At 36.5% G+C, this 13242-nt stretch overlaps 1 pseudogene; it reads right to left on the bottom strand.

The window, feature by feature from the left end:
- Nucleotides 1-3623: 3623 nt before the first annotated feature.
- On the bottom strand, nucleotides 3624-5182 carry LOC110302649 (annotated as a pseudogene).
- Between the last annotated feature and the right edge of the window lie 8060 nt (nucleotides 5183-13242).

Genomic DNA, 13242 nt, shown 5'->3' with positions numbered 1-13242 from the left:
CTGATTATCTACATATAGGCACAAGAAATTGTGTCATGTAAATAAAAATGCTTTGAAGTCGTGTAAATTAATACTTATTAGAAACTTTCAAATTAATTAAATTAATACTCTGAGAAGATGACTATCATAGACTAATTGGGCATTGAATTTATTATATATCTAGTTAAAAGAGATATTAGCTTAAGCATAATATTTAATCCAATATTCCTAATTACATTTAGAGATATGTATATTTTGATGTAATCACATAGTATAAAAAATCAAAGGAAGAAATAGAATCACTGTTGCTCAGGTATTAGACAGGTACATTACATGTATCAAGGGAACATTTGTGATGCAGGGCAGATAATCTTACCTCCATGTATACTTGATGAGCTAAAAGGAAATGTGTAAACTGATAAACAGAAAATTACATTCTAAATTACTATTAGTATTAGTGTATATTCCACTGGGATTCTAAGAGAAATACAGTAACTGGAGGTTTTCAGATGTTCCTACAGGAACATATATTTGGTGACATAAGAATTATGCAAGTAAAGGAAGAAGGACAGATGCACCAATGCAAACAAGCTTGAAGGTAAAATTATTCCCCGGTATAATCTGACTCTGTTATGAGATATTAAGGCAAAACCCGCAAAAACATATTTCCTAGGGTACAGAGAGATCAAGTAAACACAATTTGAAATTTATCTGACAGCAAAATCAGCTACACCTGGTGACCAGTTGGTATTGGAGTCCTAAGCCTACAACAGTGAATTCCTCTTGTGTGATTTGAACAGCTGAGCAGAGGTGTGAGCATGCTTAGCAGAAATGAAGAATTTATTGGAGACAGAACTTGGAGCAGAAGAAAAACAAAATTTTATGAAACTTGAAATTTTTTGCTACCAGAATTCAGAAGTCACTAAAGAGATACTCAAAGGCAACAAGCACCCCCTGCGATTATTTTTGAGCATTGTTTCTTTATGAGAAGTGCAGTAATCCTTTATCCTATTCTGTATATCCAGACCAGTCTTCATTCTAATTTATCTGATATGAGCTTTGGGCCAAGAAGTAGCATTCAGAAGATTGACTTTCATGTGATCGGTAATGAAGTCTGCTAAAGAGAGGGGCAAAAAGAACATTAACACCTCTCTACAAAAATGACTCACAAAGTGTCCCAAATTCCCTACATCAATTAACCCAGTTGGTCAATGTCACTTGAAATTTTCATGAACACTTCTTGGTTTCAGCCTTTAGGAGTATAGATTGACATGGCATGTCACTTTACTCCAGTTGACATCACTGAAACTATGATAGATCGGCTCAAATGAGTATTTTAAAATCACCTCTAATAGTAACCTTTTTTTAATATGAAAATATGGATGTATTTTTTTCCTCTCTTAAACTGACGAAAATGTTGGTTTGCATCATCTAAAGAAAAAAAGCTTTTTTGTTTCAAATGACTTTCAAACTTAGAGAACACATGCAAAATGTTGGTAAAAATGTAGCATTAATATATAGACTGATTCTAGCTTTGGGAGTTTTGTATATTTACTTTTGTTTTCTTTTGATTTCTTTTCACTGTTATGAACAATATTTTAAGCGACAATAATCCCCCCCTTGCTTTTGCAATTGTAGTGTATTGAAATATCCCTCAGCTCTTCCTAAATATTACTAAGAAACAAAAGATGAAGTTACAATATCATTTATACCTAAACATAGTGGTGGAAAATTATTATCTATTTTTTTTTTTTTGCCTAAATGCAATGCAAAGAATAGTCCATGGATAAAACTGGAAGTTCTGATAAAGTAGTCATTTTCTATTTTCAGTTGAGTCATCTTAATTTGAAGACCTGTGCTCGTGTTCCAAAGATTATAATATTTGCATATACATAATGTGAAATCTTAAGGATGAGACTCAAGCTTTAACATAAAACTAATTTATTTCCCATATCCCATATACTATATAATTGAAGTTATTGCATACAATGTTTTGATTAATCTTGTGATCCCTTTTGGTCATCTAAGGATTTTTCACTTGTGGTAGAAACAATGTGTCAATACTTAAAGCTTTTAAATTTTTGTACCATTTCAGATTTGGATTTCGGATTAATTGTATATTTATTGCATAGATATAAAATAGCCCTCGACAGCTCATACAAAGTACTACTCAAAGGCGGGTCTTTTGGATAATTAGAGGGTTCTGATCTCAACATTAGATGAACTAATAAATCCATAATTTGGTGGTGTCTCTGGAAGAATTGGAAATGACTCGAAGGGAACTGATATAAAGGAAACTGATCAGTAGGGGCACTCTGTAGAAAAGTGAATCCAGCCCCTAGTGTCTGTCTCCACCAACAGTCAGTGTCCCAACATAAGCCCTTGACTTTGAGACTCTTCCTCTTTGGGGAAATCCCAAAAGTCATGCAGCAACTTCCGAAACACGAGCTAAAACAATTCTTATTTTCATTACGATTGTTTTGAAATATGGTCATAAAAATGAGAAATGACAAATGCAATGTAGCTTTGTCTTGAGGGCAGCCAAATTCAGCAAAGATTTGTTACTAATTGTAAACTTAAGACTGTTATAAAATGATATTGATATACATTCTATAAAACAGACTGTTTTTCATTCTTGGATATATGTATATGAATGATGTGTGTGTGTGTGTGTGTGTGTGTGTGAGAGAGAGAGAGAGAGAGAGAGAGAGAGAGAGAGAGAGAGAAGAGAAGAGAAACAAGCAACTGAAAGATAACTCAGTGTTTAATAATATTATTACTCTGACTGAGGACCAAACTTCAGTTTTCAGCTGCCACATGTAGGCATCTCCAGGGAGCTTGATGCTTTATTATAACTTCTACATTATAGTATGTATGTGGGGCACATAAATCATGCAATCAAGAATTCATACATATAAAATAAAATAAAAATCAATGTATAAAATAAAATAAAAATCAATCTAAAATAAAAGGGAAATCTCAACCAATTTGAAAGTATTCAAAAATTTAGTGGTTTTGAAGAATGGCTAAACCATTATGTACTCAATGAACACTTTTGGAGAAATTTCTCATTCTATGTTTATTTATTTATTTGTGTCTTAGAAATTATAAATTATCTGGGCGTGGTGGCGCAAGCCTTTAATCCCAGCACTCGGGAGGCAGAGGCAGGCAGATTTCTGAGTTCGAGGCCAGCCTGGTCTACAAAGTGAGCTCCAGAACAGCCAGGGCTATACAGAGAAACCCTGTCTCGAAAAACAAAAACAAAAACAAAAACAAAAACAAAAACAAAAACAAAAACAAAACAACAAAAAAAGAAATTATAAATTAAATCACTTTTATAATGTGAAATTAATGTCACAAAATGGCCTTATGCTCCAAAATATAAAACAAATTATAAATGGTTTCATGAACTATTTACTGCACCATTTATATAGAAAGAAACTATTTCTTTACAACGCTTACTTTTTATTTTTTAAGATGAGAGGTAGTGACATTTTATTCTTTCAATGACGAGTTAAAAATTGCACACATCTTGCACGTGGGTCACAAGTGAGAAGCCAAAAGCAGCTCAGTCCACTCCTTCTTTGGTATGTCAGGCCACCTACACTCGTTGGCTATGGCAGCTGCAGTCTGTCACCGTTGTACTATTCCACAGACAGCACAGGTGGGCTTCCATCATCTTTCAGAAACGAGGCTGCTTTCCTCCCATTCTTCTGAACGTGATCTTCATTCATCTTCTCCAAAGATTCTATCTCAGCTACGAAATCAGCTTCATTGTCTGCGGAGATTGTTCAGGCCAGAAACAGCATTGAAGAGCTCCCGTTCATTAAGGACTTCTCTTACTCGTCCTTCCTGGAAGAACTGTGAAACATTCCTACAGTCACGGAATAAGAACTCCAGGCCATGGATGAGTTGGTTTTACCGACTGACTGACATCAATCAACCAGACCTTTCCAGAATGCCACAACATGTTATACTTGCTGAGATCAGCATGCACAAGGGTACATTCCTTATATAATTGCTGCATCAAATTGAGAGTCTGATAGTAGGCATCTTTCATTTCTTCATTACTAAGCTTTACTTCTTTTAATTTAGGGGCTGGAACTTGATCATGGCCAATGAAAGACAAAACTGACATGTGCTTCTTAAGCACTACAACTGTTGGACAAGGAATTCCAGCCTTCTGCATTCTTGTAAGATTGTGCATTTCTTTCTCTGCCCACATGCGGATGATCTTACTTGGATTTAGTTTACTGAAGCGATCTTTAAACCTGAAATCATCTTTAATGTATTTGTCACGATTCTTAAACTCATTAAGGGTTGTTTTAAATACCTTGATGGCACATTCTGTTGGTATAGCTTTACCATCTTCCTTTTTGTCCTCCAGGCTCCCTCCATATGCATGAAAGACAACAGGTTCCTTTCCTGTACTAATACAGCCAGTGGTTGTCTCCAACTTTCCAGAGTTGACCATTTTATACATAAGTAATCGTGTCTTAGGATCAACTGCTTTTTTGGCTGTAGAATATTCCTTCTTCTCATGGAGATGGGCACTCTGAAGTTCTTCTGAGTAGGCGTGTTGTTTTAAGGCATTAAAAACGTGGTTGGATAGTTTCAAATCCATTCCAATTCCATCCCCTACCTGAAAGTCAGGGACAAAACTTTTCATTCTTGCTGTGTTCTTTCTTCTACATACTAATTCATCATGATTGGTGGTGATGTCTTTTCCTTTTCCAATAAAACCCTTTTTGGAAGTAGAAATTGGCTTTGCTGGTCTGTAGGGATCGTCTCGAGTGTCCTGCCAGTCAACCTCGTCTTCAGAGCAGTCACTGTCTTCAAAAGGATTAACTCTGCGATAGTTTTCAAATGAAATGGAAACTTTGCTATCACTGTTGAACTTCTTTTCTTTACACCTAAGCTGTGCATCATATTCTCTGTCAAATTCCATCTGTAGCATCTGAGCCAGCATTAGGTCGCTGGAAGTGTCAATGTTTTCTCCAGAAATGAATGGTCCTTCAGCAACAACAACTTCAGGGAAAGCAGCCGCTTCTTCTTCCAACTGCAGCTCTTTAGCCAGCTCCTCACTCATCACTTCAGTCAGTGAACAGGATACTGTGTTTTGAGGGGTAGCCCATGGGCACTTACTGGGTCCCCAAGCTGCTGCGGACCCTGGCTCAGGCGAAGACACTCCGACCAGATCCATTCGGGGAAGAAGGCAGGGAGGAGAGGTGACAAGAGGAAAAAAGGACTCCACGGGCACGGGCAACCCACTGCTGGTGCTGGAGGTGAGGTGTCAGATGGTGGCAGCGCCCAACGCTTACTTTAAAATAGAGTTAATCTAAAATATGAGTTAGACAGCTGAATAAACACAGATTACACTCGATATTCATTAAAAAAAAATCAACCCAAAAGCTGTACATGATATAGACCTTGACTCAGAGGAGCTGGAGTTTGAGTATAGCCACAGCTGTGGTTCAAGACCTTGCTTCAAATAAACAAAATTAAATGAAAGCTTAGTAGTGTAGGTATTTTTCAACTTGCTATGGATGTCCCATTAACTACTAAACAGTAGAAATCAAGGACCTCAGGGGCAGGTGTGCCTGAACATTACATGAGATATGATGACAGTCAAATGGATTAGAAATCGGGAGTGAAAATCAACAGATTATGTTTATTCTTGTTAATATGCAGTAACCTTTTATTTCAATTTAGTTGCCTCTTCTAAGAAGATACCCATCTGCATTTTGAATCAGATGACACATGGTAAGAAGTAAATGCAGCTATTATATATTTTATTCTTCTACATTATAATTAATTTCAATTCTTTTTAGTATTTCCTCTTCATTATGACTACTGTCATTTTGTGAACTAAAGGTTTATTTATGTTAGTTCTATGTGAAATAAGTTATATTTTTACACCAAAATTTATGGTTTATCCTTTTCTGGGAACAGATATTTACAACATTTATATTTTAAATATAGCCATGTAGATAACTATTACTGACCTAATATATCTATTATTTCTATGTTTGAGGTCAGTAATGAAATATTCCTGATATATCCTATAACTATAACTATAGTAATAATTTTAGGAATATTTACTGAGCTCACAGAGTTAACCTGTATAGATAAGTTTAAAGATCAATATGCCAACTTAGTTTGTGACTTGTATTTTGTCTTAAAATTTTTTAAACACAGTTTGCTATTTACGGATTAAACTAAATACTTTGTTAAAATTTAGAAACATTTTTAGCATTAAATTTTACATGCTTGAATTGAGTAAAATATGAACACATTCCAAATCTTCATCTGAAATTTCAGGTATCGTTAACTTTGAAATGTTAACATAATGTCCATGTTATAGAACTGTTTTGTAAGAAAATAAATACCTCTAAAAGCCCATCTTTTCACACTTATTACAATGTTTTACTGATGTTTATATCTTAGGAGGAATAAAAATGTACTCCGGTTATGAGCAAGTAATTAAGGCTGCCACAAACTTGAGTTTGCTGCTGTACAGAGTTTGTTTGTACAGTAGTGGGCAGCACAGTTACCCAGGAAGAAAAGCACTGATAGATAGAAACACAGGACTCTATTTTCCCTTCAGGAATGAACAACACTTTTCATAGCTAACTTAAGAAAGCACTAAAAGCAAGGGTAGAACCAACAGTCCTTATGACCTGTTTATCATATTTTCTGAATTCCTTCTTCAGCAATTCCTTGCTCTTGCAGTCCTGTTTACCCTGGAGAACATTTCTACTTAGAAGTTATCTCAGGTCTGTAAGTTTCCACAGTCATGGAATCATGTGTCAGTCAGGGTTTGTGTCTTAGAAAACAACCTCAGACCATCTGGACCTTAACAGTCAGCAAAGTCATGAGATTCTTAAGTCAGAGCAAGAGGACTTGGCCAACCACCCAGCAGGCAACCTACACTTAATATTTGCCTTGTTTCTATTGCACAAACCCCACAGGGTTGTTGAAAATAAAACAGATGGATGCTTACAGTCTTCAGCGCAGTGAGAAACCCTGAGCTAAAGCTACTCTAATCCTTTAAAGTGGTTACAAACCAACCTGATTAAATATCTTCCTGGTAAGTAAACAAACCTAGCTCTGGCTCTGGAGGGAGGCACTCACTACTTTTGAGAAATGCACACTGTGCAAGCATTATTGATGACGCAGGCCTTTAAGGTAACAAAAGGTGGCTAAAATGTGCCTACAGAAAGACATGTGCACAGGTAAAAAGCCTATCAGAAACACTGACCTGAATAGATGTTAATGAAATTTACCTTAGCCACAGATTGGTAGACTACTATTTTAAAAATCAAAGGTGGAGGTGACATTCTCATGTTCATCCAACAATTATTTAGAGAAACCCATTTAAGAGGAAGTATAAAGTGACACTTGATGCATGCCTACCTACTCAAGTCATGTACTTAATCCATAGGAAAAAAAAACCTTAAAACTTCTAAATGTACAGGAGAGAAAATGACAGTCATAGGCAGGATTCAGAGTGTTTTTAAAAACAAACTAACCATAATCCCCCCTCTTTTTATTTGATATTTTCTTTATTTACATTTCAAATGTTATCTCCTTTCCTGGTTCCCCTCTGAAAGCCCTTATCCCATTCCCCATCTCCTTGCTTCCATGAGGGTGTTTCCCCACCACCCACCCACTCCTTCTACCAACCTCATATTCTCCTACACTGGTACATTGAGCCCTCACAGGACCAAGGTCCTCTCCTCCCATTCATGAGTGACAAGGCCATCATCTGCTACATATACAGCTGGAGCCATGGGATTTTTTTTTATCTGTAAAGTTTGGTGTTTATCTGTTGTTTATCTGTAGTTATTTACCTATAAAGCAATAGAGTTTGGTGTCTATTTGGTATAAAATTGTTTTGAATAGGTCAGGCAAATTACTAACAGCAGTATTATGATGTAATCATTTTAATTATCTAGAGTTTGCCAGTTAAGGTGGCTACAGAAATGATCTGTGAATAGGGTTTGCAAGACAAAGAACAGATGTTGTCACTGCTTAAAAAGTGAATAAAATTCTTATACATATCCTGTTTTCTTGGTAGCAATACTATGTCAAAGCATATTTTGCATGTGATATTGAGTTATTAGCTATTGATAGAAATGATTACATATATTTTAAAGTATATTTATTAATTTTACTCCAGTCGTGGATTAAGTAGAGTAATGTTTACAATTTCAGTTTGTGGCGCCCATGAGAAATGAAATGCTAAAGAAGTAGATGTTTATGGTAGGGGAATGACTTTATAGCAATAAAATTACAATGGCCTTCTCTTGTAATGTAGTTATATTATGGTTTTATTTTTTTCTTAATTCCTACCAAAGACTATCTGAAAGTGTCTTCTAATAGAGAGTAGTTTATGAGGGGAACTCTGATGTAAGGATACTCATCTGGTCACCAAGAGGACATAGCTGATACTCTAGATATGCGAATGTTTCATTATGTGCCTATATTTCTAGGCAACACCCAACAATGCTTTCTTTATCACTCAAGTGCAGTCAATATTCTTAATGAAGCTACTGCTTCTACAATAGACAGAATGGAACCGTTCTCTCAATAGGTAGAAGGATTCTTTTACCTGAAGCCTTTATTTCTAAACTTGAGAATTATCAGAGATCTGCATTCACTGACATTGTTGGAACTTCAATTTAAAAACATGGACAAAAGCTGATAATTATAAATTAAATTGATTCTACTCTTTGTCTGGAAGAATTATTTCATTAGCATCCTGTTACAACCAATGGAGCGGCAATATTTCCCATTTCATTCTCACGATCACAACAAGGTTTTCTACTTCATTTCTGTTTCTAGCTCTTAAAATTCGGCAGGGAGAAAGGAATTCTGATGATTAATTTTGTATGTTATCTTATTGGACCATTGGCTGGCCTGACATATAGGAAGTGTTGTTTCTAGTATTTCTGGCAGGATGTTCTGGATGACATTAAATCTTAAATAATACTGAGTAAAAAGGATCAATCTTTGTTCCAGTTACTCTCATTGGCTCTGTGAAGGCCAGAAGACAACACAAATCTGGAGAATAATAGAGAATTGAGGTAATTCTCCTCTTTACCTTCTCCTTAACTTCCTATCATTTCTCCTTCTCACTGCTTCTCTCGGTCTTTTTCTCCTTTCTCTTTCCCTTTCTCTACTTCCCATCTTTCTTCTATGAGACCACGAGCCTTCTTCAGTCCTTGGATTTGAAATTGAATATATCTCATTGGCTATCATGAGTGACTACCTTTTCTACTGTAGATCATGGATCTCAAGCTTTCATAAATATGTGATGAAATTATTTACCTTACATAGGCTATCATTTCTATTTGTTTCAAGAACCTTGACTAATGTATATAAAACAAAAAGCAATCTTGGGCATGACCTCACTGGGCCCTAGCACACCCAGGATCTTGGGATCACTGGTAAGTGGAACACAAAATCTGTTCCAAAAAACACCAGAGAGCCTTGTGCCAGCAGGAACAGGGTCAAAGGAAACCCACACAACCAGCATCTGGGGTTCATATCAGTCAGCACTAGCCTCTTGCCATGTTGGGTGCTAACTGGGCAGGCCCTAGCAAACCCAGGATTTTGGGATCACTGAGACCAGTCTATGCAGGACAGCACATGGGCTAGAGAAGCAACAGAGCTTCTTAGACAGAGTACCTTCAGGCCTTCATCCTCAGCCAGGAGGCAGAGCTGAGACCCAAACCCCTGGGCACCTTCCCTGCCAGAGGAGAGCTTGCCTGAAGAGAGTGCTCTGACCACTGGGACTCAGGAGAGAGTTGGACTCATTAGAGTGCTGTCAGAGGCTAAAAAAAAAAAAATCACAGAAGGAATAAACTCCAGCCAGAGACAGCTAGAACATCTAACACCAGAGATTACCAGATGGTGAAAGGCAAACATAAGAATCTTATTAACAGAAACCAAGACAACTTGGCATCATTAGGACCCAGTACGCCCACTACAGCGAGTCCTGGATACCCCATCACACACGAAAAACAAGATTCAGATTTAAAATCATATCTCATGATGCTGGTAAATGATTTTAAGAAGGACATTAATAACTCACTTAAAGAAATACAGGAGAACACTGATAAATAGGTAGAAGTCCTTAAAGAATTACAGGAAAACACTGCTAAACAGGTAGAAGTATTTAAAGAGGAAAGAAAAATATCCCTTAAAGAATTACAGGAAAACACAACCAAAGAGGTGATGGAATTGAACAATCAAAAAAAATCAACTTCCAACCAAAAGTTATCAAAAAAGACAAGAGGCATTTTGTACTCATCAAAGGTAAAATCTCCCAAGATGAACTCTCAGTTCAGAATATCTATGCTCCAAATGCAAGGGCATCCACATTCATTAACAAAACTATAGTAAAGCTCAAAACACACATTGCATCTCACACAATACTAGTGGGAGACTTTAACACCCTACACTCATCAATGGACAGATCCTGGAAACAGAAACTAAACAGAGACACATTGAAACTAAGAGAAGTTATGAAACAAAAGGATTTAACAGATATCTACAGAACATTTTATCCTAAAACAAAAGAATATACTTCTTCTCAGCACCTCCTGGTACCTTCTCCAAAACTGACCATATAATTGGTCACAAAGCAGGCCTCCACAGATACAAAAATCTTAAAATTATCCCATGCGTCCTATCTGATCACCATGGACTAAGGCTGATCTTCAATAACAACATAAATACTAGAAAGCCAACATTCACATGGAAGTTGAACAACACTCTACTCAATGATACCTTTGTCAAGGAAGAAATAAAGAAATTAAAGACTTTTTAGAATTTTATGAAAAGGAAGTCACAACATACCAAAATTTATGGGACACAATAAAAGTAGTCTTAAGAGAAGAACTCATAGCTCTGAGTGCCTCCAAAAAGAAACTAGAGAGAGCATACATTAGCAGCCTTACAGCACACCTACAGGCTCTAGAACAAAAAGAAGCAAATTCACCCAAGAGGAGTAGTTTGCAGGAAATGATCAAACTCATGGTTGAAATCTACCAAGTGGAAACAAAAAGAACTATTCAAAGAATCAACCAAACCAGGAGCTGGTTCTTTGAGAAAATCAACAATGTAGATAAAACCTTAGCCAGACTAACTGGTGGGCACAGGGACAGAATCCTAATTAACAAAATCAGATGAAAACGGAGACATAACAACAGAACATGATGAAATCCAAAACCTCATCAGATCCTACTACAAAAGGCTATACTCAACTAAACTGGAAAACCTGGATGAAATGGAAAAATTTCTAGACAGATACCAGGTATCAAATTTAAAACAGGATCAGATTAATGACCCAAACAGTCCCAAATCACCTAAAGAAATAGAAACCATCACTAATAGTCTCCCAACCAAAAACAAAAACAAAACAAAAAGCCCAGGACCAGAAGGGTTTAATGCAGAGTTCTATCAGACTTTCAAAGAAGACCTAATTCCAATTCTCCTCAAACTATTCCACAAAATAGAAATAGAAGGTACTCCTCTCAATTTATTCTATGAAATCACAATTATTCTGATACCTAAACCACATAAATACAAAACAAAGAAAGCGTACTTCAAACCAATTCCCCTTTTGAATATCAGTGCAAAACTAATCAAAAAAATTCTAGCAAACTTAATCCAAGAACACATCAGAAGGATCATTCATCATAACCAAGTAGGCTTCATCCCAGTGATGCAGGGTTGGTTTTATATACGGAAATCCATCAACGTATTCCACTATATCAACAAACAAACTCAAAGACTAAAAGCACATGATCATCTCATTAGATGCTGAGAAAACATTGGACAAAACCCAATGGGTATTCATGATAGAAGACTTGGGAAGATCAGGAATTCAAGGTCCATACCTAAACATAATAAAAGCAATATACAGCAAACCAGCAGCCAGCATCAAACTAAATGGAGAGAAACTTGAAGCAATCCCACTAAAATCAGGGACAAGACAAGGCTGCCCACTTTCTCCCTTACCTATTCAATGTAGTACTCGAAATCCTAGAAAGAGCAATTCGACAACAAAAGGAGGTCAAGGGAATACAGATTGGAAAGGAAAAAGTCAAAATATCACTATTTGGAGATGACATGATAGTATACATAAGTAAACCCCAAAATTCCACCAGAGAACTCCTAAACCTGATAAACAGCTTCAATGCAGTAACTGGATATAAAATTAACTCAAACAAATCAATGGCCTTCTCTACACAAAGGATAAACGGACTGAGAAAGAAATTAGGAAAACAACACCCTTAACAATAGTCACAAATAATATAAAATACATTGTTGTGACTCTAAGGAATTGAAAGATCTGTATGATAAGAACTTCAAGTCTCTGAAGAAAGAAATTGAAGAAGATCTCAGAAGATGTAAAGATCTCCCATGGTCACGGATTGGTGGGATTAATATAGTAAAATTGGCTATCCTGCTGAAAGCAATCTACAGATGTAATGCAGTCCCCATCTAAATTCCAACTCAATTCTTCACTAAGATAGAAAGGGCATTCATATGGAATAATAAAAAAACCTAGGATAGCAAAAATTATTTTCAACAATAAAAGAACCTCTATGCAATCACCATGTCTGACATTAAGCTGTACTACAGAGCAATTGTGATAAAAACTGCATGGTACTGGTACAGTGANAGACAGGTAGATCAAATGAATAGAATTGAAGAACCAGAAATGAACCCACACAGCTATGATCACTTGATTGTTGACAAGGGAACTAAAACCATCCAGTGGAAAAAAGACAGCATTTTCAACAAATGCTGCTTACACAACTGGCAGTTGTCATGTAGAAGAATGCAAATTGATCCATTCTTATCTAAAGGAGCTATGAAAAGTACCCACGAAGCTAAAGTGTTCTTCAATCCTGTAGGAGGAACAAAAATATGAACTAGCCAGTACCTCCCAGAGCTGTGTCTCTAGTTGCATATGTAGCAGAGGATGGCCTAGTTGGCCATCAAGGGTACAAGGGGCCCTTGTTCATGCGAAGATCTTATGCCCCAGTACAGGGGAATGCCAGGGCCAGGAAGTGGGAGTGGGATGGTTTAGGGAGCAGGGTCAGGAAGGGTATAGGGGGCTTTAGGGTAGCATTTAAAATGTAAATGAATTTCATGCGTTTAGCAAATTGTATCTTATATCTTGGGTATCCTAAGTTTTGGGCTTATATCCACTTATCAGTGAATACATATTGTGTGAGTTCCTTT

Source organism: Mus caroli, chromosome 1, assembly GCF_900094665.2.
Source record: "Mus caroli chromosome 1, CAROLI_EIJ_v1.1, whole genome shotgun sequence".
NCBI lineage: Eukaryota > Metazoa > Chordata > Mammalia > Rodentia > Muridae > Mus > Mus caroli.
The sequence above is the reverse complement of the archived record's forward strand: the minus strand, read 5'-3'. Positions and strand labels throughout refer to the sequence as shown.